The sequence below is a fragment of the Rhineura floridana genome, chromosome 15 (genome assembly GCF_030035675.1).
Source record: "Rhineura floridana isolate rRhiFlo1 chromosome 15, rRhiFlo1.hap2, whole genome shotgun sequence".
Classification (NCBI taxonomy): Eukaryota; Metazoa; Chordata; class Lepidosauria; order Squamata; family Rhineuridae; genus Rhineura; species Rhineura floridana.
The window spans coordinates 9,801,925-9,827,541 of record NC_084494.1 but is presented as its reverse complement, the minus strand read 5'-3'; the positions used below and the strand labels follow the sequence as shown (position 1 = coordinate 9,827,541).

Here is a 25,617-nt window from a genome sequence, read left to right as displayed (position 1 = left end):
TCCCTGATCCACTTTCTTCACTTGAGCTTTCAAACAATATAGATTACAGGATTTGTTTTTGTTTTTGTTTAAAAACACCCAAGATTGTGGAACAGAATGATGATTTATGATGATATCATCCCATTTTACAGGCTGGAGGAAGAGGGACTGAGGCTGAGAGTGGCTTGCCTAAGCCCACCCACAATTAGTTCATGTCTCAGGTGAGATTTGAGTTGTACTCCTTTTTAGATCTTCTAAGCTTGTACTCCCATTTCATCCCTATTTAGAGTCAACTTCCCCAAACCCAATTCTGAAGCCCCTTCACACTTCTAACAATGTCACTGTAGTACGGTGGGGTTTCTGATCATTTCCTCCTCCATCCCATAAAGCCCCAGGCATTCCTCTCTGTCTCCAAACTTCCTTGACAGTGGGGCAGGAGGCACTAGTGGCAGCAAGGTCTCTCTCTTCCTCTGCCAGGGCAGCTAGAATGCTGCAACAGCCACAGAGAACTGCATTTCCCAAGGCTCTGAGACAAAAGGAGCCCTGGGAAATGTATTTCTCTGGAATTCCTGAGTTATTAGGAAGGTGGGGAAATCCAGTACAATAATCCAAGTTCAAAGGGGGCTGGGCTTGTCTTAAATCACACTGAATCTTAAAAGGGTGAGGTATTTCCAATCTGAGGATGGGGTGGTAATTCCAAGCAATAGAGACAGGCAATAGATTAGCAGAAGAGCATACAAAAGGCCCCAGGTTCAATCTCTGCTATCTCTAGGTAGGGCTGAGAAAGACTCAGCCCCTGCCAGTCAAGATAGATGAGGAGTGGGGAATCTGTGACCTTCTAGATGTTGATGCCTACGGCCATACAACCCTGAACAAGCCCAATTTCGTCTGATCTCGGAAGCTAAGCAGGGTCAGGCCTGGTTAGTACTTGGATGGGAGACCTCCTGGGAATACCGGGAGCCATCGGCTTAGAGGAAGGCAGTGGTAAACCACCTCTGAAGACCTCTTACCATGAAAACCCTATGAATACATCCAAAAAAAGATTCACAGGGTCGCCATAAGTCATAATCGAGTTGAAGGCATATAACAACAACAAGATGTTGATGACTCCAGCTCCGATCATCCCCATCCAGCATGGCCATTGGTGAGGGAAGATGGGAGTTGTAGTCCAGCAACATCTGGAGGGCCACATGTTCCCCATCCCTGGCAGAGCCAGATGGGCCAAAGGTCTGTCTTGTTATAAGGCAGCTCTCTCTGCTTCCAAGCTGCCCCTCCTTTTTTTACACTGAGGCCTTGAAGCAGGTTCAGGGCTTGTCATCCTAATGCTAAATGTTGTTTAATAAAAAAACAAGTAAAATCCTGGTGTTTTTCCAATTCCACTGCATCTCCCTAGTTCTCTCTGCATTAAATATCCAGCTCCTAAATGTACAATATCTCCAGCCCCTCACTGTTTCCTAGGCCTTCTTGTTTCTCTGGCTACTCTTGACCTCTGTGACACCAATCTTATTCTGCCTTCGTGGCTAAGCATCCCACGGTGGTGGCTGATGCCCTTTGGGACTGGTGGGGTGGGAGGCAGAGAGGCCGACAGTAGGCGGAGGCAGAACCAATCACAGGCAGAGCTGGGGCTGGGAGATAAATGGGATTCAGTTCGCTTGAAAGGTGAAACTCCTTCGTTTGGACTTGGCAACTCATCCCCACTGTGCCCCTGGTCTCCTCCCTGCATGGGGCAACGCTGAGGAGGGAGAAGCTGACAAGAAGGGCCACCTGCTGGGCTGGTTGGGCAGGCTGGGGGCTGGCTGAGGGCAGACTGTGATAGGTGGGGCAACGCAACATTTGCCCTGATGGACCAGCCTCTATTGGCATCCCAGTTATGTTTTGTCCTGTTTTGGTTTCCCTCCCTATTCCTGGGAGACTTGGATTTCTTGTTCCATCATCCTTTTGTTGAGTGCACACTTCTGTTTTGTTCCCCTGTACACTGATACCAGCAATGTGTGCTGTTGCCAACCATGAAAACTGTGCCTTGCTTGCCAATCCTTAAGTGTAACTCATTTGGACCACTGTGGGCTGCATGGGGGTGGTGGTTGGTACATCGGGATGAAGTGCTCTCACGCAGACTGTGTGTTTGAAATACAGAAAGGAGAGGCTGACTCAAGGTGCCTTTGCCCACAGCTGGAAGCCAGTGCAAACATCTGGACAGTGATGGGTATGGTCTGCGGTGATGTAAGGAGCATCAAGTAGTGAGCCAATGCAAAAAGGAGCTTCCTTTCACATCAAAGCAAACCTAAATTTTCCCCAGTCTCAAATGTGCCATTCTTAGGCAAGGCAGTTGAGCGGGTGGTGGCTAAACAGTTGCAAGCACACTTGGAAGAAGCGGATTATCTGGATCCATTTCAATCGGGCTTCAGACCGGGACATGGGACTGAAACAGCCTTGGTCACCTTGATAGATGATATGAGAAGGGCGTGGGATAGTGGCGAAGGCACCTTCCTTGTCCTCCTCGATCTCTCAGCGGCTTTTGATACCGTCGACCATGCTATCCTCTTGGACCGCCTGCAGAGGTTAGGTATTGGGGGCACTGTATTGCAGTGGTTCCATTCCTTCCTCTCTGGGAGATACCAAAGAGTAGCATTGGAGGAGGAGGATTCAGATCCCTGGCCCCTCACTTGTGGGGTGCCACAGGGTTCTATCCTTTCTCCAATGCTCTTTAACATCTATATAAAGCCGCTGGGAGCAATCATCAGGAGATTTGGGCTGCAATGTCATCAGTATGCGGATGACACACAGCTCTATCTCTCATTTAAATCTTCACCAAGGTTGGCTGTGGAAACCCTGTCCAAGTGTCTGGAGTCGGTGAGTGGCTGGATGGGAAGGAATAAGTTGAAGCTGAATCCTGACAAAACCAAGGTGCTGTTTGTGGGAGACAAGGGAAGGCTGGGAGATATAGACCTGGTGCTTAACGGGGTACGATTGCCCTTAAAAGACCAGGTCCGTAGCCTGGGGGTCATTCTTGACTCCCAGCTGTCTATAAGTTTCAGCTGTGAGCCGGGCAGCTCTGTATCAACTCCATCTGATACGGAGGCTACGCCCCTACCTTCCCAATCATCTGCTCCCACCGGTGGTACATGCCCTGATCACCACTCGCCTAGACTACTGTAATGCGCTCTGCGTGGGGTTACCCTTGAAAACAGTTCGGAAGTTACAGCTGGTACAGAATGCAGCCGCGCGTCTGATTGCAGGCAGCCGCCGTAGAGATCACATCACTCCTGTGTTGAAGGAGTTGCATTGGTTACCGGTTGTGTACCGAACCCAATTCAAGGTGTTGGTTTTAACCTTTAAAACCCTATACGGTTCTGGCCCAGCCTATCTGAAGGAGCACCTCCAGCATCGACAGGGATGCCGCTCAACAAGATCGACCTCAGAGGGCCTTCTCTGGATCCCACCAGTCAAAATAGCTGGGCTGGTGAGGACTCGAGAAAGGACCTTCTCAATAGTGGCCCCCACCCTCTGGAACTCTCTCCCAGGTGATCTACGCCATGCCCCGTCTTTAATGAGCTTCCGCAGGACCCTGAAGACTTGGCTTTTTAGGCGGGCGTTTGAGATGGGCTAGCTTTTTACTGTTTTTAAATTTTAATGGTTTTATATACTGTTTTATCTTGTACGTCGCCCAGAGTGGCTGGACAACCAGCCAGATGGGCGACTAACAAATTTAATAATAAATAAATAAATAAATAATAAATCACAGGGCAATGAGATGCAAACTAAGACAGGGCTCGTACACCTTTAATAGGGATGTAAGGAGGCCACAGTTTCTATTCCATCCTGGGTTCACCGCAGTCAGTGCTATGTCCACTACAGTTCACCTCTACTAAAACGTCCATGTTATGGTAGGTAATTAGGTAATTCATTTCATAATGAATGATGTAATTAATTTCAATGCATTTTAATTGGAGGGAAATGTCAACAAAGAATGCGGAAAATAATGTAATTATTTACATAATGTTTGAGGACTTAAAAAACGATGATAGTGGATATTCTTGTGTTCGCTTGCATGATTTCCGTTGCCGACCTTGGGTGAAGATGCAGATTGTGGGAATTTCCATTTCCATTTCTGTTTCTGATGGAATTTTCTAGCTCCCTAACTTTTAATGGCTGTGCAGGAGAGGGAATGAGGAGCAACACACGAAAATGTCTTACACTGAAGCAGACCATGTAGCATAATATTGTCTTCACTGGCTGGCAGCGGCTCTCCAGAGTTTTAGGCAGGGCTGCTGGGGATTGAAACATGGACCTTCTGCATGCAGATCAGATGCTCTACCACTGAGCTATGGCCCTTTCCCTTTTGGGAAGATACAGCTTCTCTCAACCCTCAAGTGCAAGCAGCCCCTATCAAAATGGGGGAGAGGTTGCCACAATTCAGTTTGTGAGCGGGGCAAAATCCCTTTCAGCTTCCCTCTGATCTCATTTTGGACAGGAGCAGAATACAAATGCAAGGAATATTTAGAACTCAAATGTGTTGCTTCCCTCTCCTCTCTGTTCTCTCTGTCTGCCTGCCACTGATGTCTTTGGTCATCGATGGAGCTATGGAGATCTGTACATGTTGTATCCCTTGCTGGATCAATAACCATGGATGTAAATTGGTGCTGAGCTGAATGTCATCCAGGCTCAACTTTTACCTTGAAAGTACAGTAGGACCCCGCTTATATGGCGGGTTAGGGACCAGGCCCCCACCGTAAAGCGGAAATCACTGTAAAGCAGAACCCATTGACTATAATGGGTCGCGCCACGTGAAAATGATGCAAAAATGCAGCAAAAGCTCAAAATCGGCTGTAAAACGGGGAATTTCCCCTCATTGAAAGCCACTGCATCAGTGGAATGCCAGAAAACGGAACGCCATAAAGCGGAGCCCTACTGTAGTGGGCTTTGGGGGCAGATGGGGAATCTTTACTTCCTGAAAGCTTTTTAACCCTTCCTTTATTGTGGCTGCTTTCACATATTTGTAGGCACTCTGTTCCCGTAACTTACATCACACTCTGTTATAGAGCACTTTGGTAGACGTGGAAAGATCTGTCAGTTTTGGTACTCTCAGTTTCTCATTTTTCTAGCCTCAGGATCAGTTGTCCATATTTCTGCAGCAATTTGCATTTTTTTAAAAAAACTCCTCATGAAAATTCTTCAGCATTTTAGCGTGAATTTCTCCCAATAAACAAATTCTTGTGTGCCGTTTTGACTAATGTGCACATTTTTGCAAGCACTTTCTCCTAATATAATGTGTTTTGTATGTTATTTTCACACATATATTTATTTTTATGCACACTTCCCCCTAATATATGCATTTTTGCAAACATTGTTTGATTAGAGAACTGGATTGCAAAATTCAGATAAGTGCAATTTCAAAGGATGACTATCGGTTCTCATATTGTTTTGAAAAGTAAGAATTTGATAGATTTGGCTTTAAATACAAATTGAATCTAATTTCTCCCCCATCCCAAGCATCCAGTGAATGAATGAATGTAGCTAATCAGATTTAGGTAGTTAATGACATTAAAGGTAAATCAAGCCTATTAGAGAGGTCAATGCTTTCTGTTCAAGCCACATCCTAGACAACCAGACAATCACTTTACAAACTGAATGGTTTCTCAACCCCTTTCATAATGATTTTTAGGGAAAGTGCTGAAAGGTGAGATGCTGTCTTTCAGTTCTGACACACATATTTATGAAACTGCCGTCCTGGTTTTGCCTCAACACTAAAAAAAGTAGACATATTAATTCTCCGTAAGAGTACACATCCTATTGTAGATATCATATAGCCTTGCTTTAATAGGATGAACATGTGAATGCTCATCAGAATAGAATTATTATTATTATTATTATTATTATTATTTATTAAACTGGAAATAAAAGATTTGTTACTCAAAGGTCTCCAAGCAACTTACAACACTGTTAAAAAACATGAATAAATATATTATGCCATAAAACAAAACAAAAACCAACCCCCATACATCCAGCGGAAGCTGTCAGAACACTAATAACAAATAATATCATGTTTGTCTATCAAAAGCCTGGGAAAGAAAGGTAAGTCTTTACCTGGTGCCAAAAAGATGTCAAGAAAGGCACTGGGCTGACCTCACTGAGGAGTGCATTTCACAGGGGGGAGCCACAACTGAAAAGGCCCTCTCCCTTGCCACGACCCTCCCTATTAGAAGTAGGATGCCATCTAGCATGCTGTTCATGAGGATGTGCATTTGAATGTGCATTCCCTTCCATGTTCTGATGCAGCTGCTCCAGTGTAATTTCCTTTCTACCACACATTTAGGATTGGATCAGAGTGGTTGTGTTTCACATCTGTTTGTGTACATCCGAAAGAATTCAAGGCCAGAGCTGGTACAGTAGGCTTATTGTCTGCAGTATGCCAAGCATCAGCGGTGTCCACAATTGGTTTGGCCTTTGTTCTATTGACATAGCTTCTTGTATCCCCATGGAGAGAAGATTTCTTTATTCATGAGCTTTGTTGGAAGATGAGGGAAAAAGGGGAGGATTGACGGTTGTGACAGTGACCTCAGGAAAAAAACACAACACACTAAACTATAACATGATGCTTGTCATGGTTTGCCCAGAACTGGGGCAAAGGGACTGCGATGTAGTCAAGGACATCAAACTATGTGAACAACAGTGTGATTTCAAGCATTGACATCTGATCACAACTGAGCCATCTCACAGGCTGACAGGCACATGTATAGTATGCCCATTGCACAACAGAGTGGTGATGTCAACATGATGTGGCATTTCTTCAAGCAGGAATTCCCTTTATGTATACAGCTTGGCATAGAAAACAAAGGCAGAAGGTGGACTTTCCCCTGGAATAAAGTGAATATCTATGCAACTCAAATGTGACAGATATGGGGGCCTTGAACTTCCCTCATTGCTTTGGAGTGAACTTACACAGTGGGGTAGAGAATCTCTTTGGGCTGAAGGGCTGCATTGATGGCTCTTGTAGCAAGTAAGATTGTGGACCAGATTCATCCTGAATCCAATCGGGCCCATTCAGGTGGATCTGGGCTTTGGCTGAATCAGGTCGAGACAGCCCCAGATTGCTCTGGGTTGAGTTGGCCCATCCGGAATGATCCAGGGCTGTCAAGAGGTGGAGAGAGAAGAAGAGGAGGCAGCCTCTGCAAAGAGCCCCATGTTTGCAAGAAGGCTTTCCAACAGCCCTGCTCTGAGCTTTGGCTACATGCTTCTCTTCTCAGCACAGAGGAACATGCATGCACAGAGAAACTGAGCAGGACTGAACTCTTTGCTCCCCACCCCAGCTGGTGAGTAGTGAGCTGGTCCATTTTGCCAGTGCATTCCCCACAGGGAACAAGCTGGGGAAGCAGAGCTCAGCTGGTGAGCAGAGAGAGCAATCCTGCTGGGTACAGGAGCCTGCTTTGCCAGCACATTCCCCACAAGGAATGCACTGGCGAAGCATCACCCAGCAGGATTGAACCCTCTGCTCAGCAGCTAATGAATGGCGGGTTCAGTGCTGCTGGTTTCAGTGCAGTTGTTGGGGGGAAGGAGACACTGTGTGTCCTCTTTCTGTTGCCCCCCTCACCATCGCATGTTTAATTAGAGTTTAAAATGTTAGAGTTGCCCCCCCCAAATCAATTTGGGGCACAGATCCAGGTCAGCCCTGATCCGAAATCCCAGGTTGGAGCCAATCTGAAGTCCTGGATCAGATTGGAGGGGCTGTGCACAGCCCTAGCAGAAAGTTGTCTGAGGCCACGTTGCCCCCGCACCCACAAAGAAGACTCACGGATGCAAACATTGGAATAAAGGTTATATTTATTAATATCATGATTTGGGGGAACAGCAGATCAAATTAACTGAATGCAGAAAGTATGGGCAGATGAGGATTTTAAGTCATTCTGGTAGGGAAGCATCCTTCCAGACCCCAGGGCATGTGCTGCAGGAGCTGGCTGTGAGTCCCCAGCAAATGTAAGGGAAAACATTATTGCCTCTTCTTTGCTAGGTGAGCCTTGGGTATGAACCTTACACACCCACCCGTGGCCTGATGTATCAGCCTTCACCCCAAATGCACATGTCAGGTCAAAAGTGTCCTCCCCAGTCTCATGAGGCACAAAACACTGGCAGATCCCTAAAGGGTGCCCATAATCCAATAATGCCTTAGCGTACCTACTGTTTTTCTCCTCTGCTTCCCAGCCCAGACACTCTGCCCCCTAAGTGCAACTAAATCGCACCACTCCCAAGGCCAAATTCCTTTGGGAATTCATCGCAGCAGCATAAAGGAGGTGGCAAAGGAAGGATCCTCAGGCTGATCGAGAAATCCCATAAAAAAATCCCTACTTATGCCCTTCAACAGGCAACTCACAAAGCCCACACTGCAGGGAGGGAGGGAGGGAGGGAGCAAGAAGTTGAGGAAGGCTCAGAGGAGGAACTGGTTTATAAGCCATATTCCAGGTCCCCTTCAATTGGTCGTTAGGCCACCATGTGCCCCCCCTTGGGAAACAACCTCCTAAACTTTCTTTGAAGAAGGGAGGGGTATGGGAAAACCTGTCCCCATTTCAAGAGAGGGAAGGATATTCCAGTAGTGGGCAGGGCCAGACCCACACACAGTCACACATCCTTAACACAGACATGCACAGACACACAAATCCCATGGAAAAAGAGGCATATAGTAATGTTTAATAACTTCAGTCAGGTTTCACTTTCCATTTTCTCCGGCAGACTATTTGTTTAAAACAATCCAAAAAAACACAAAAACCCTCCCATGTCGCTGGAAGTGTACAGCATGCAACAGATCTCACACTTCCCCCAGTGACAAGCTTTGTGCAATGAGCAGACAGAAGAGTACCGTTTATCCATCCTGAATGTGCCAATGACAAAAAGAACCCAGAAATAACCCTGCAGAAGAATGCAGATAAGGCCTACTCTTAGCTGAACTACAAGCCTTGCATTCAAGCCTTGCATTGTATTCAAACTCTCAGATTTCAAAATGCAGTTGCATACTGAAAGCTGCATGCATTTCCAAAATGCATGGACTACTTTTTGCATATTTGCTGAGATATTTCCCCCTCTGCATTGATTGTCTTGGAAAGGAAGTGGCTGCAATTACCCATTTTGTACAACTTCAAAACCCTTTCCCCTTTCATCTACTCCATGCTGAACAGCCAATGGCCAGGAGGAGACCTATGGGCCACATATGGGCCACAGGTTCGTGGTTCCTTGGCATCATCCTTGGAAATTGAGCGGGGCAAACTGCTGAGGGCTGGATTACCAATGGAAGTGGTAACCACAATATTGGCATCTAGAAGACAGTCCACAATAAGAAGCTACCAGTATACCTGGGCGGCCTTTTTGAAATGGTGTACTACGAATCATGTTACACCTAGCCAGTCGGGAATTACAGAGGTGTTATCCTTTTTAAATGCTGGTTTGAAGAATGAGTTGCGACCCAATACTTTGAGACGACAAGCATCTGCGTTGTCAACATGCCTCTCTAAGTCTTCTTCTGCATCTCTGGGAGCTCATCCCTATATGAAACAATTTCTAAGAGGGGCTTCACTATTGTCACCACCGTTCATCATCGTTTTCCAACATGGAATCTTCACAAGGTCTTGGCAGCTCTTCAAAAACCACCATTTGAACCATTGAAAACGTCTATGTTGCGAATACTTTCCTTCAAAGTATTGTTTCTCATAGCAATAACATCAGCTAGACGAGTATCTGAACTTGGAGCTGTCTCGGTGGCAAAACATCTATGTATCTTCCATACTGACCGAGTCATTTTGAGAACAGATTCTACCTTTGTTCTAAAAGTTAATTCCGCCTTTCACTGTCAGCAGGAAATAGTATTGCCAACATTTTGTCCTTCGCCAAAGCATCCTCTGGAGCATGCTTGGCATTCCTTGGATGTGCGGAGAGCACTTAAAGTATATATCACTAGGACTAGGCCCGTAAGGCAAACTGATTCTTTGTTTGTTTCTTACCACCCTACTACTCTGGGTAAGAAGGTGTCCTCCTCTACTTTGGCGAGATGGATTAAGGGCTGCATTGCCTTAGCATACAGTTCTCTAAACATACCATTACCTTCAGGCATCATTGCTCATTCCACAAGAGCAGCAGCTGCCACTGCAGCTTATTCAACAAATGCATCTCTTCAAGAAATATGTAGGGCGGCCACTTGGGCAAATCCAAATACTTTTACTAAACATTATAAAATAGATATTTATGCTTCAGCTGAAGCGGCCTTTGGGAGGTGAGTTATTCAGCAGGTCTTGAGTGATCATTGAACATTTCTGTACCCACCCAATCAATATGTCAGCTCTGGAACATCCCACTTGGCCTGACTGAGGGCTTCCCTTTCTCTAATACCTGTGGCCTTGATTTACACCAGAGCTCCTTCAGGAAGCTGTGAGGTATGGTCCTGACCTTCTTGCCCTCTTTATCCATGTATGGTAAAACAGGTTGCATGTGCCCAGTTTTGACTGGCAAGAAAAATTCCAAACAGGTTGAAATGTTCAAGTTGCTAGATGTCAACAGATAGGATTTTCTTTTTAGTCCCTCTCATATAAAGACAGACAAGCACTCACACCTCTGCTGTAGCTGTGGCTTATGAGGTGGTATCAGGACATTGTAGCCTTTATGCTGGTGACCCCATGTAATTTCTTGTCTGGCCACATTTACATCCATCCAAGCCAGTTGGACCATGGAGCCATCAGTGGTGAGCTGGTCCACAACACCGAGATAGTTCTGAATTGCTGAAAACTGGCAACATGCATACATTTTGCTAAAACTGGACAGGCAATTTTTGCAACTTGTGAATCATTGGTGGTGGCATATGAAATCAGCGTAATGACACATTGTTTTCCATTCAAAAGCCAAGCAATGTGATGCTGCCCGTCGCATATGCAATAGGCTTAATTGTGCAGGGTTCCCGTTCTATTCAGCACTGGTTAGGCCTCATCTTGAGTACTGTGTCCAGTTCTGATCTCCGCACTTCAAGAAGGATGCTGACAAACTGGAACGGGTTCAGAGGAGGGCAACAAGGATGATCAGGGGACTGGAAACAAAGCCCTCTGAGGAGAGATGGAAAGAACTGGGCATGTTTAGCCTGGAGAAGAGAAGATTGAGGGGAGATATGATAGCACTCTTCAAGTACATGAAAGGTTGTCACACAGAGGAGGGCCAGGATCTCGATCATCCCAGAATGCAGGACACGGAATAATGTGCTCAAGTTGCAGGAAGCCAGATTTTGAGTGAACATCAGAAAAAACGTCCTAACTGTTAGAGCCATATGACAATGGAACCAATTACCTAGAGAGGTAGTGGGCTCTCCGACACTGGAGCCATTCAAGAGGCAGCTGGGCAGCCATCTGTCAAGAATGTTTTGATTTGGATTCCTGCATTGCGCAGGGGGTTGGACTTGATGGCCTTATAGGGCCCTTCCAACTCTACTATTCTATGATTCTAAGTATGTATTGGAATACAGCCTTACATAATTTTGCCACAGTGGATAATGAAACAAAGAATGTCTCTTTTGTGAGAAGGCAAACTGCAGTGGAAGAGAAACAGTGCTGTGTACAATCAATACAGTGGACAGAAAACGGAGCCTTCTTCCATTCTCAATATGAGAAAAGTGTGCACAAAAACTTTTTATGTTGACTTTTTTAAAAGAAAATATTACAAGCCAATGTGGAAATGGGGTGCACCGAACCTAAGTTTGGAAAAAATGAGAAAGTGAGTGAAACTGAAATTGACAGATTGGTCCCTCTAGTAGGAAGCAAAAAGGTGGGAAGGAAATGAGCAGTCATGAAGAGAGTGAAAAGAATGAAGGAATGCAGAGATGAGGCAGGGGGTCTCAGAGGGCACATTGGGAGCGAGCTTAAAGGGCGAGATAATAGGATAGAATAGCTTGAGAGACTGGATAAAGGAGGCATTTTTTATTTTACTTTATAAAACAAGCCATTTTTACTGGTTATTACAGATTTTCATTCTTCACCAAACAAAGCCTGCAAAGGGGGACAACCCCCCCATTAATGCAGAGATGGGACCTTGAAGGTCTTTATTACAGTTATGAGGTCTGACAAGGGAAGCCGCGTTGGCAAATATTCCTGTCTCAGCTGCAAAGAAGCGCCTCATTGTGTTTCTAGTGTTGTGCTTCTCAATTTGGAGTAGATAGGGGTGATTTACAGGGGAGAACAGGGGAAGAAGAGTCTGACATCTTTTTTTCTATCTCCCTCCATTCAGCACCCGTCTCCAGATGATATAAAGAATCAACGGAAGCTGAACACTGGATTTAACAGCTTGCGAATTTTGCCGTGAGGTGACCCTGTGCTTCTGATACATTTTCACTCTGATTTTACAAAAATGAAGCACGGCGAGCAAGATGCTGCTGTCGGAGCTGGCTTCTCTGAAGGCAGAGCAGACCCCCTAGCTGCTTAGACCAGTCAAAAGTGACCTGGAAGCTGTTTTAGGAGTTAGGTGACTAACCTGTGTCTCACCCTGAGGCTGTTGGACTCTCACGTCCATCAGCCACAGTCAGCACAGTCAGGGATGATGGGAGCTGTAGTCCAACAATATCTGGAGGGTCACAGGTTAGCTGCCCCTTGGTAGGGATGGAATGATCTGTCAATTTCAGTTCTCTCCATTCCTCATTTTTCTAATCTTAAATTTGGCCCTCCACGTTCCTGCAGCAATTTGCTTTAAAAAAAAAAATAAAAAAAATTCTTCAGCATTTTAGTGCCAATTTCACCTAATAAGCACATTTTAGTATACAGTTTTGAATAATATACATATTTTTGCAACCAATTTATCCTAATATTATTAATTGTATATGTTATTTTCACCAATATAATCATTTTGTGCAGATTATCTCCCCTAATATATACATTTTTAAAAAACATTGCTTGGTGGGAGAACTGCATCGCAAAATTTGGACAAGTGCAAATTTCAACGGATGGCTGTGTTTTGGTTTTCATATTGTTTCAGAAAGTGTGAATTTGATAAATTTGGCTTTAAATGTGAACTAAATAGACTTCCTCAACCATCCATCTCCCTGGGCTAGGGAATATCACTGGATCCACTCAGGCCTATACATTGCAAGGAAATGTTTGTGGTTGGCATGGGTGGTTGATCTCCCTCCAATGCCCTCTTTTGTTCAGAGCCAAGTGGTGTCACACCCAAGCTGGATCCCTGTCTGAGCTCTGGTTCATGGTTCAATATAGGGCTGATTAATCTCATGCTGCTCCATAATATTAGTGCAGTGCAGTGCAATGGTTAGAGCAGGAGTAGAGATCCTCCGGCCTGCAGAACAGTTGCATGCAGCCAAAGCAAAGGTCAGGGCTGTCCTGACAGTCGAGGTTTCAAAATATAGCATCACCTGATATTACTGATATCAGGTGATTGACAGGTGTATGTCTCCACCCAGCTTTCACATTTGGCCCTCCAGGGGTTGGGAGACAAGGATCTGGCTCACCAGCCAAAAAGGTTTCCCTGCCCCAGGTAAGAGTGTTGGACTAGGACCCAGGAGGACCACATTCTAATCCCCATTGAGCCATGGTGATCCCCACTGGTTGATCTCAGCCAGTCATTATTTCTCAGCCTATTTAACATCACACGGTTGTTGTGAGGGTAGAATGTGGGGGAGAACCATGCACACCACTCTGAACATCTTGGAAGACAGGCAGGATTAAAATAAATATATAAATGACAAATCGATAAACCCACACTGAACCAAAATATTATCTTGGCAGAGGAGAGAGAAAGGTGGAATAGGAGTAGGTGAATTACATTGAATTTTAGTGTAATTGTGGCTTGTCTTATGTCAGGGGTAGAGCACCTGTGGTCATTCGGGTGTTTGCTGGACTCTAACTCCCAGCATCCCTGGCCATTGGCCATGGAGGTGGAGTCTAATGGGAGTTGGAGTCCAACAACATCTGGAGGGCCACAGGTGTCCCTTCCCTGCCTTACATCAGTGGAGATTTGGGGTCTACACCCAGCAAGAATCATCATGGAAGGGTCAGGAGTTTCTAGCACACCTTGCACCTGCTTCAGGCAGCTGCATGAGGCTTGTTTTTCTAGCGTTCAAAAACTAGGAAGAAAAAGAGTCTCATCATCTCATTTGTGTAGATTAAGCCAAAGCTTCCCCCAATTAAAAAAAAAGTTCAGTGAAATCCTCTCACCTCCATGATGATTTTCTTTTGCAAGGCACGGACAGTCCCTCAGTGGGAAATTCCGTGCAGCATTACAGTAGACCAGCCTTTGCCAACCGGGTGACCTCCCAATATTTTGGATGAGAGTTTGCATGAAAAGTGACCCAAGTCCCACAAGTGGTAAAACTGCAGCCTTCCCATGGACAAATTGTCCTGGTGTGTTATTCACACGGAGAAACAATCTTGTAATGATTGTAGCTCAACAAAAAGTCGAATGTGAATTGCTCCCCTGGCTGATCAAAGTAGGAAGCGACTTATTGGCAGTGGTGGCTCCTCTTGAAACATCTTCAACAAATCATTTACAACAAGGGTTTGGGGGGAGAGAGGCAACAGAGCCTGCACTAGTCAGAAACAGTTCCCTGCAGAGCGGCAGGCGTATGTTTCATGAGCCATCTCTTTCCCAATGCATTTCCGTTGAGTTCATTTCACTGGGATATGAGGAGGAGTTTCCAGAAACAAGCAATTAAGTCTCCCATCAATAACTTTCACAGTGCTGGCTCCTTTGGGAGACTTGGTTGGTAACTCCAAGTCGTATGGGTAAAAAGGCCAGGTAAGAATAATCCTTTGGCTTCCGACTCAACAAGGGAAACATGCTAAGACCAAATCAGGCTGTTCCTGATTTGGGAAAAAATCACAAGTGAAGGGAAGATTTAGATGTGATGTGAGCATTTCCAATTCACTTTAGGACAAGTGTATCATCTGGTATATCTGTTTCATTTTTATTTCGAGAGCCAACTTGAGCTGCTGTCATATTAAATGAGAGGTGAAGTGAAGCTTCTCACGTAGTCAGAATCTTCAAAATGTAAACCCTCCAATTTTGACTTTAAAATTTGATTACAATTCCCCCCCTTTTCCCCCAGGAGAAATCCTAGCTCTTAAGCCTGACTTGTAAAGAATTCCTTAGCTTGCAAAGCACCATATATATATATATATATGATTGACAATCAAAATTGTACTTGAAACAGCTTAAATAGATATATGGGACTGGATCCAGAGAAGACATGAGAGAAACTGGAGTCATGCATTAGGGCTTTCCTGGCTCCAGCTTCTCGCTGTAATCCCCTGCACCCCACCCCCAAGGGCTATCCATGAGTGTGAAGGGACTCTCTGGAAGGATTTGGGAGGCTGTAGATCAGGGGTGGGGAATAGGCTCTGGCCAGCAAGCTAAAGCCTGACTTCACCCCTCCAGCCATTCTGACAGGTGTTTGGGGCCTCCTACCTGCCAATCACCTGGTGTCACAATGATGGACCAAACCAAAAACCTTTGTGGGTGCAACTCAAGCTGCAGAGGGAGATCCTTTCCTTTGCTGGCTTGGATTCACACCAGCAAAGGAGAGAGATGCTTGTGCTTACAGCCTGCTTTGGGGGCTACTGTGAGTGCAGATCTCAGCTGGCTTGCTGTAAACATAGCTCAGCTCTTTGGTGCTTACAGAATGCAGCTTTGGGGCAGGCATTCATTGTGCTATGGACTTCCCACCAGAAACTCTGTAGCACAGCCAGAGGGGTTCCTGCAAGTCCCAATCAGCTGTTTGGCACTTACAGGAAGCCTTCTGGGATTGACTGCTTTACAAAATTCCCAATGGGAAACTCCTCACACTTAATTGCTGCTTGTTTGCTGTCACTGACTATCAGCTGATTGGGTCTGGCTCTCAATTGTTCCATGGTAGCAGCATTTCTGCCTGGAACACACCTGATATCACATCTGAGGGGTAGGTGGGGAATGTGGGGCAGATGGATGTGGTTTGGGGAAATGGCTTTAGAGGCCACATTGGGATCTGTGCTTGGCCTAACGTGGTCCATAGGTTGGAGGCTCCCTATCCCTTCTGGAGAGGTAGAGAGGACTACCTTGCATGAAGAGAAACATCTTTCTTCTGGTACAAGTCACATTTGCCTCCAAGCCATTGGGTTCCTTCTCAGGCAAAAACATTTGAGGGATTTCAAAGAGACCAAAGGAATTTTGATTAAACTAGTCAATTCTCTGAGGAGGGTCCCACACATTCCTAGGTGGCCCTCAGATTTATCCCGGAGTAAAATTGAAGGTGAAGTTAGAGGTTCCTGTAGAATTTCAAGGGAAGTTAAAGGTTTTGATAAGGTTGATCAGATTTCTCAGAAGACTTCTATACGTAGATGTGTAAAGCGATAATGTACAATGGATTTCACCAGTGGCGGCTGGTGGTTCCATGCCAGTGGGGCAGTGGAATCCACTCTGGATTTTAGTCTGAACTTTCAAGGTACTTCGGCACTTTGAATAACTCTTTGAAAGTTTGGACTGAAACCCAGAGCAGACTCCACTGCCCCAATGGCATGGAACCACCAGCCACCACTAGATTCTTCATCAACGTAATGCTCTCCAGATGTGTGGGAGACTACATTGCCCATCAGCTCCAATCAGCACAGGATGCCTGAAGGCAGCAGACTGGTGAAGGCTGTTGTACAATATTCATAATAAAATGTTGCAGTGTGTGGAATGCTCTTCCTCAGGGTTTCAGCCAGCCATGCTGTCTTCAATGCTATCCCACTGAAATCCTTTCCAATTCCTCCTTCTCAACAGTAAGTCAGTATTAGGTGGGCACTGAATATGCTCTGTCTTCATGCTCATTTTGTTGGGGGGGTATTTTCCCTAATTTTTTTGTACTTTTGCAAAATTTTGTGTCCACCCATCCTGCTATGACCTCCCTCTTGTGCTCGTTTTGCCACATAAGGTTCCCCATTTGGAGAATAACCTTGCTCATAATTATATTTATATTTATTTAAAAGCATTTATAAACAGCCTAATGTTTCAAAGATCTCTAAGTGAAGTGCAGTCTGGACAGCTAACAATACATCATTAAAACAAGAACAAAAAATGCAATTGAAAACCAATAAAACAGCAATATTAAAACATATAAAAGCATATACAGCAGAAAATTAGAGGATTCAAACACGTAAAATAGGCTCTAGTCTTATGGGTCAGAGAAAGCCTGGGCAAAACAATAAGTCTTCACAAGACATCTGAAGCAACTGATGGTTGCTGCTTCAGATATGGCAAGAGGGAAGGACATTCCACAATTCAGGGGCAACAGCAGAAAATGCCTGTTTTCAGGTCACCCCCCTATGATATTCTGTAGGGCATGGTGCCACCGTGCCACAAGTAGAATTTGTCCAGATGATCTAAGTGATCTGTATAAACTCAGAGACCTTTATGTAAGTAATAGGCCACTATCTCGTGAAGAGATTGAGAATAAACTGAACCCACATGGACCGGATTGGTTTACATGGGCACAACTGAAACATTTTCATTACCTCTGAAATTGCCTCCAGGCCCCTGACAATGTTTAAAAGGGAGATTCTACAGTATGATGGAGTTATCAGAGGATTGGTTTCTAGAATATATGTTTGGCTAAAGACACCTGGGGCCACTTCTAGTGAGGATCTCCAAGTGTTACGGGAACAAGAGGTGGGTTTTACAATGGACCTGCAGGATTGGAGTGCAATATGGTTAAAGTATCCCTCTAAACCTATTTCACCAGGGGTTAGAGAACAATCCTTAAAGGTGATTCATATATGGTACCTCACCCTCAGGAGGCTTTCATTAATGTGCCCTAGAGCGACTGCAAGGTGCTGGAGGAATTGTGGTTGAGTTGGCACATATGTGCGTATGTAGTAGGATTGCCCAGTGGTGCAAGCCTTCTGGATAAAAGTATTTCAGGAGGCGAGTTCTATCACTGGTCAGTGGATAAGAGGAGTTGTTGTTGTTATATCCCACCTTTTCTCCAAGGAGCTTAAAGTGGCATATATGGTTCTCCCCCTCTGCATTTAATCCACACAACAACCATGTGAGGCAGGTTAGGCTGAGAACCAGTGACTGGCCCAAGGTCACCCAGTGAACTTCATGGCTGAGTGGGGATTCAAACCCTGGTCTCCCAGGTCTTAGTCCAATACTCTAACTCCTAACCCACAACTGGCACTTTGGGGTTTGTTGGAGGGCATAGATAGAGATGTAAAATGTAAGGAATTGCTGAATCAGTTATTTTCAGCTACAAGAACAGTGATAGCACAGAATTGGAAGGGGTTCAAACAAGTAACTTTGTAACAATGGTATAAAATAATTTGGCCAGTTGCATTACTGGAAAAGCTTACACAAAATCTGATGGTGGCAAAAGGCCAGGAAAAAAGAAACTTTTGTAAAAGTTTAGATGCCGTTGATAAGGGGGAGGGGATAGTGATTTTATTCAACTCCCGGTAGTCATGACAAGGGCGAAGTTCCCTACTTTTCTTTTGACAAATAGTAAAGGAGCCCCAGCAGGAGACCTTGAGGACTGAATGAATCCTTGCCACAGATTGACAGCCAGGAAGCCTCTTAGAGCATCCAACTCTGGCTTGGACAATGAATATATGCACCCAGAGGGAACTTGGGCACCTGGGAGCAAGTCTATGGCACAGTTGTAGGGCCTGTGGGGTGGCAACTGGTCAGCCTCCTTATTGCCAAAGATGTCCTGATAATCTTGGTACTTTGCTGGCAAGGGAGCCTCCTTGGGTGGGGAGGGGCAGCCACTGCCGCTGCTGCCTCAGTAGGCTGGCAGTGCAGTTTGCAATAGTCTGACTGGAACGTCACAGTTGCTTCCCCCCAAGAGATTGTAGGGTCATGTTGCATCAGCTAGGGCTCAAGGCAGGATGAGATTAACATTGGATTAGTTTTTCGGTGTATTGTCAATCCCATAAATCGGGGGGAGGATGGACTGAAAATGTTGATGCTATATATATGTATTGTATAATTTTGAAATTGATTAAAAATAAATAAAAATAAAGATCTAAGTAATATTACAAATGTGATCTTACAGGTCTATACAGAGGCAGGCAGATGATGGTGGCGGCGGCATATTATATACTTTTGAATAGTCAAAACCCTTCACTTACACATTCTTGCTGAAATCCTTACAATGACACTGTAAGAGAGGCCATTGTTTTCATCACCATATTGAAGATTGGGGGTGGAGGGGGGCTGAAGATAAGAGATAGTGCTTTGTTAAAGCCCATTTAGTGAGTTTGTGGCAGAGGTGAGATTTGAACTGGGGGACTCTTGCTCAGAGTCCTAGCAACTGTGCTACATGTCACCTCCCTGTGTTCTAAGTGTTGCTTTTTAAAAATAATAAATCCCTACTCCAGAATGATCCTTAGAAATTTCTCCAGTCTTATTAGTTATGCATTGAATTTCCATCAAAAATTCCTCTGATGTTTTGCCTAAAGAGGGGCAAGTAAATTCAGGGCTGTGGCTTAATGAGATGGAGACGCAAGATGGTGTTGCTAACCTCTCCTCCCTACCCTTCATAGTTCACCTTGAATTGTAGGGGAGAGGGTTAATGGTAGAGCATCTGCTTTGATACAGAAGGTTTCAGATTAATTCTTGGCATCTCCAGATAGTGGACTCTCCCAGTTTTGTCTGAAACCCTGCATAGCTGCAAATGGACAGCTAAATGGACCAATGATCTGAGTAAAAGACAGTTTCCTATGCACTTGTGTCCTTTGTCTCAGAATAAAGTGTTCTCGTTTCTTAAAAATCAGGAAATCCCTAACATTCTGTGCTAATTCCAGGCAATCCAATTTCTACTCCACCCACCCATAAACTATCTTCTGCACAAGTCCCCAGCTCCTCTCTATTCACTTACCTCCCCAATGCTTCAGCACCAGTGGCAATAGAAGGGAGTTGGGGGGACAAGAGGGCAGATGTGTGGAAGGATTAGGGATGTCAGGTTTTAAGACTTGAGGAGGATGGAGGCAAGTGAGTAACTAGGGAGGATAGGGAGTTGAGTTCCTCTCTGACAGACTGAAATCTGAACCGCAGAGGAACTCAGGGATGGGGATCGTAATGCTCATGTTATTATCTGCATTTGTATAATCTGTGTTTTTAAATTATAGACTTTGGTGGCATCACAGTTAATATATTACCCACACCATAGCTCAGTGATAGAGCAACTGCATGCAGAAGGTCCCAGGTTCAACCCCTTGCGTGTCTAGATAGGGTTAGGAGAGTTCCATGCCTGAAACTGTGGAAAGCCACTGCTTGCCAGTGTAAACAATATTGAACTAGATAGACCTGACTCGGTATAAGGCAGCTTCTTATGTTTCTTACACTGGCAGGCAGTTGGAGTAGATGGCTTTTAAGTTTCCTCCCAACTCTTTGATTTTATGGATAATTTTAATTTCAGTTTAAGGAAAAAACATAATGCAAGAGGTAAACCTGTCTGTCCCCTCCCCGCCTCCCAAAATCTGAGCTGAACACAATGAAGATGTCAGAACAGGTTAAATTAATAGACCACGATCTGGATTCTGGAGTTTGTAAATCTTTAACCTATTTCTTAAAAAAAGGGGTTTTCTGTTAAGATGTCACTTCTTCCTAATCTTAGTTTCCAGCAGTCACAGAAATTTGTCAGCCCAAAAGTGAATTCTGTGTAAGTGTTTACAGACGAGTGGCTCTATTTAACTTGTCACTGCAGATTCCACCTGGGAGACCAATATGCAGAAATGAAAGCCAGATTAAATGAGAGAGAGAGAGAGAGAGAGAGAGAGAAAATATCTCAATATATCAAATTGTCACAAGGGAGATATCTTTATAAGGGGCCTATTGAGACAGATTGTCATAAACGGCCCCTGGGTAAACATATTCACTTCTGCTCCCCTCCTCCATTCCCTAGCACCAATAAATTGCAGGAGGCTTCTCCTGTATCTCTGGGCACAGCTGGAAAAGGGAAGCCAAACACCTGGGTTTCAGCATATCTGTGTTGACTCTTCCATAATGGGAGGACAAAAATGAGAGAACCTTAATTGGGCAGGCGGAGAAAGCAGGATCTGCTCTGAGGGCAAGGCACAATTGCCATGCCACCTGCAAATAAATGGGAAAGGCATTTCTGCTGGCAATGAGGGTGAGACCACTGTACAAGCCTACTTGGGTCAGGAAGAGGCTGAGGCTGTAAACCTGGAGTGTGGGTTTGAATTAATTAATTAATTAACCTGAAAGATTGTCTCGCCCCTTATATACCCCAATCGATCACTCCGCTGTGCTGGTGAGAGCCTCCTGCAGATATTACTTTATTAGGAGGTCCATTTCAACTGGTTTTAATGTTTCATTTTATATTATCGTAACCTGCCCTGGGAACCTCATTGCCATCATTATCATAATACTAACCTCCAAGAAGTTTACATAAATTATAAAATATGCATGAAATTTACAGATACAAACCAGATTTTTTTTAAAAAAAGTTTGCTTATTTTTTAATAATAAAACAAGCAGTTTTAAAATTATACGTTATAAAATGACACATTAAAGACAAATGACATGTCTGGGTAGACTTGCTTAAACAAACAAAAAAAGTTTTTTAATTGGTTTTATTAGGTGCCTGCCTAATATCAATGGGCAGGGGTTTCCAAAGTGTAGGTGATGCTTCACTGAAGTATCAGTTCCTTGCATGTGTGGAATGAACGCGATGTAGCCCTTGGAAAAGTGTCATTTCCCAAGGTCCCAGACCTTAGTGGCTGGATGGAAATGAGGCTAGGGTACAGCAGGGTAACAGGAAAATCCTGCCCAGTTGGCCAGCCAAGACAGGAAGGAGAAGCTCCTGGTATTTGGGAGTCAGGGTGGTGTACTGACCTTAGTATGTCAGACTAAGACTGGGATGACCCAAGTTCAAATCCCTACTCAGCCATGGAACTCACTGGGTGACCTTGGACCAGCCTCTCTCTCAGCTTAAAAAAAGAAAACACAATTACTAAAAACTACCAACTTCAAATTATACCTGAAACAAATACACTGGTTTATTAAAGGCGTGAAGTTATCAAGATTTGTTTGTTACATTTATATACCACCTTTCCTCCAAGGAACTCAAAGCGATGTACATGGTTCTCCCCTCTCCATTTTATCCTCACAACAACCCTGTGAGGTAGGTTAGGCTGAGAGACAGTGACTGGTCCAAGTCATCCAGTGAGCTTCATGTCTGAGAGGCGACACGAACCCCGGTCTCTCGGGTCATAGTCCAACACGTAAAGAAAAATCATGATGCGTTCATTAATGATGGGACAGAACAACACTATACCTGAAAGTTACATTGGCAATGTTTGCATAAACTTAATGGTATTATGGAATAGATAGAAAAAAGATATTAGTTTGACATTCCAGCTACTTAAAGTAACTTAGAAAATATCTTAAAGTGGTGTGAGATTATATATATATATATATATATATGCATAAGTTAATTAATTAAAACAATAAACATACGGACTAACAGAATAAAGCTTATATTTTCCTCCTAAACTCCCTCCAGCCTATTGTCTATTATTCCTCGAAGTTTCCTAGAATATTAGAATTAAAGGAAGACACAGTTACCTGTGAGTGGGTAGGCTTGAAGCCTTCACTTGGCAAAACATGAGAAAGCAGAGCAGATAGCCGCAAGAGAAGAAGAAGAAAAAGAATCCAAAGGCAATCCCCTCAGCAAGAAAAAGCTTTTTTTAAAAGAAAAGAAAAGAAAAGAAAACGCATCCTTTTAGATCGCCCAGCAAACTTGGATCAGGAGGCTGGAATTATCCAACAATTGAACATGGATTTCAATAATTATGGGTGGTACCGCACAATATGTAGACCATGAATTACCATATTCTGTCTGGAAGGGGGAAATGAGAACTGAAGACCCTTGCTTCAGTGATTTTCCAAGCAGTCTCCTTTTGCAAAGTGTCAGCTCAACACACATATTTATTAGTCTTTCTCTTAGATATTGTTTTGGCTATCTGACATTTCTGTACCAACTTCTTATCAGAAGCTCCCTCTGGCAGTAGAAAGTTCAGTCTTCAACCAAAAATGACACACACAACATGAAATTGCCCTCCACCTTAACTCATCATGGTTTCCGCTGGCTGCTTTATTCTGTGCATCCACTTTTAACTGACTGCCATATGTAAATGTAATGTATAGGGTCCAGCAATGACCTGATTAACAGGTGTTTGCCCCTGTTTTCCTGCTGGAATCAACTATTCAGAAAAAGGTAAACCTGAAAACCTTATCCAGCCCAGATTTTACTCTATGCTAGTGAAGAATTTGGGAGCTTTCGATGCTTGCCTTTCCTTTCAGGTGAGCATTACTGAGTTCCCAAAGCTCACTTATGAGCCAAAGACTGGCAAATTTCACCAACTTCTGTACCTACCTGGGATTTTCCATTGGGCATGTAAATGATGCACATTGGAGTGGACAATAAGAAGCTGAAAGGGTCTCATCCACGCAATCCAAAGTCACCCTATGACATTTTGGCCTAGCAGTCTGACCCGAAACAAGAGCTCCACTGGGTCAGACAAAAAGGTTCACTCTATTACAGTAAGGCATTGTCGTGTTTGTTGCAGAGGCAAAGCAGAAGCCAGCCTTTTCAATATTATTGTTGTTGTTGTTGTTATAGTTTATTTATACCCCGCCTTATGGCCAAAAGGCCCGAAAGGCGGCTTACAAGAAAAACAGAAATACATCAATAAAACAATACAATTTACAAAAATTAAATAACAAATAACATTATTAAAAAACAGCGATTACAACTTCCAGTGAAAATACAGGGTGGTGCAGGCACCTGGAGTGGTAGAAACATCTCAGGTTGCCCCCAACAAAGCTGTGAGTTGGTTTTTTCTCTTTCCTATGCGTGTAAGTCCAACACCTTCAGCTTCTGATCAGCTTCTCTGATGGCAAAACACAAATAAGCTTTCCCCAGCACCACCCGGTCACACAGAAGTAGGGTGGGTCATGGCAACAATGCTATGTTGTCTGTCCAGTGAGCTCTATGGCCAAGCATAGCTTTGAATACTGATGTTCCAAATCTGAGTCCAACCTCTAACCAGAGGTGTGATGAAATTAGGGTCAGCTGTTGGCATTCCATGGGAGTGGTCACATACAATATATGTATATATTTTGCTTGTTTACTAGTGCAGATGCCCACTAAAGGAAAAAAGCAGGATGAATGTAAATAGAGTCTAGCTGGGAAATGAATAAATACTAATAAATACTCTCATGCTCCATTTAAATTGCTCTGCATCCATTTAAACCTGGGCCGTTCATATGCATGCCTGCATTGCGTCATCCCACAGCCATGCTGAGGTCAGTGGGCAATTCTCTGGCATGACTACCAAGCCAAATTGTGAATTGCTGTTCAGATTAAATACCACTTTGGCGGCATCCAGTTCTGAAATGAATACACTTCTGAGTAGGTTAGGGGAGGGGAAGGAGGGGAAATGAACGTTGCACATGACTTCTTCGGAGACTTAATTGAAGCCGTAGATCAAATCGCAATAATGAGGTCAGAAGGAGGCGTCTTGTGAATAAGCAATTGGGTAGCTACATGGGTGAGTTAAGGCCAATAAGCAGGGCTGGTCCAACCCAAAAGGTAGCAGTAATAGCTACCTTGTACAGTAGGGTTCTAGGGTTTCTAGGCTAACTTGGGAATGCCTAAGGGGAGCCACAATCCTCTGAACCTTGGGACAACAGGCTCTGATGGCGGGGAATTATGACTCCTACTGCCTGTGTTATCTTGACGGCAAGTCCTTTTCCCTGGTTTCACTCAAACAGCTGGGCTGAGAGTGGCCACTCCCTTGCACAAATTAGGGGAAAGCAGCCAACATTAGGGGGAAAAATTTCAGTGAGAACATAATCCTTCTCCTGCTCCTCGTTGTGCTAAAGATCAAGTATGTAGACCTGAGTGTGAATGCATCCAAATGGAATTTTCTAGATACAGTATGTTTCACCTCCTCATGATTGTGGACAGAAATAAAGGACACTGGGCTGGAGTTAAACAGGCTACAATGTTATTAAATTAAATAAGAACATAAGAATAGCCTTGCTGTTGGATCAGGCCAAAGGCCCATCTAGTCAAGTATCCTGTTGGGCATCTAGATATCTATGGGGAGCCCACAAGCAGGGCATGAGTGCAAGAGCACTCTCCCGACTTGTGATACCCAGCAACTGGAACTTAGGAACATACTGCCTCTGACAGTGGAGGGAGAGCATAGCCATCGTGGCTAGCAGCCATTGATAGCCTTACCCTCCAAGAATTTGTCTACTCCTCTTTGAAAGCCACCCAAGTTGTTGGCCATTGTTATATCCTGTGGAAGCAAATTCCATAGTTGAACTCTCTTTCATGGCTAGGCTTTGTTCAGCAAACCGCATGTTGGCTTTGAGGCTCCACTCTTTCCTCAGCTGTCGCTGTGCTGGGGCAAGTGGCTGATCTCATCTCAGGTTTACATAAGAAAGCCTTAAGTATTTCCCTAAAATATGCATTTCTTGGGTATTTTTGGAGCTGAGAGCCATATCACAAAATTTAGAGGAGTGTGCAGTCTGAAGGCCATCCTGATCTGTGTGTTAGTCCATGAGGTGCAATTTGGTTGGCTCACTTAAAATGTGGTCCCCGTGAAATTGTCCTCCATCCCTAGGCCT

General features: G+C 44.3%; 1 pseudogene; it reads left to right on the top strand.

The window, feature by feature from the left end:
* The first annotated feature begins 829 nt into the window (after window positions 1-829).
* Window positions 830-948, top strand: LOC133371066 (5S ribosomal RNA; annotated as a pseudogene).
* Window positions 949-25,617: the final 24,669 nt, after the last annotated feature.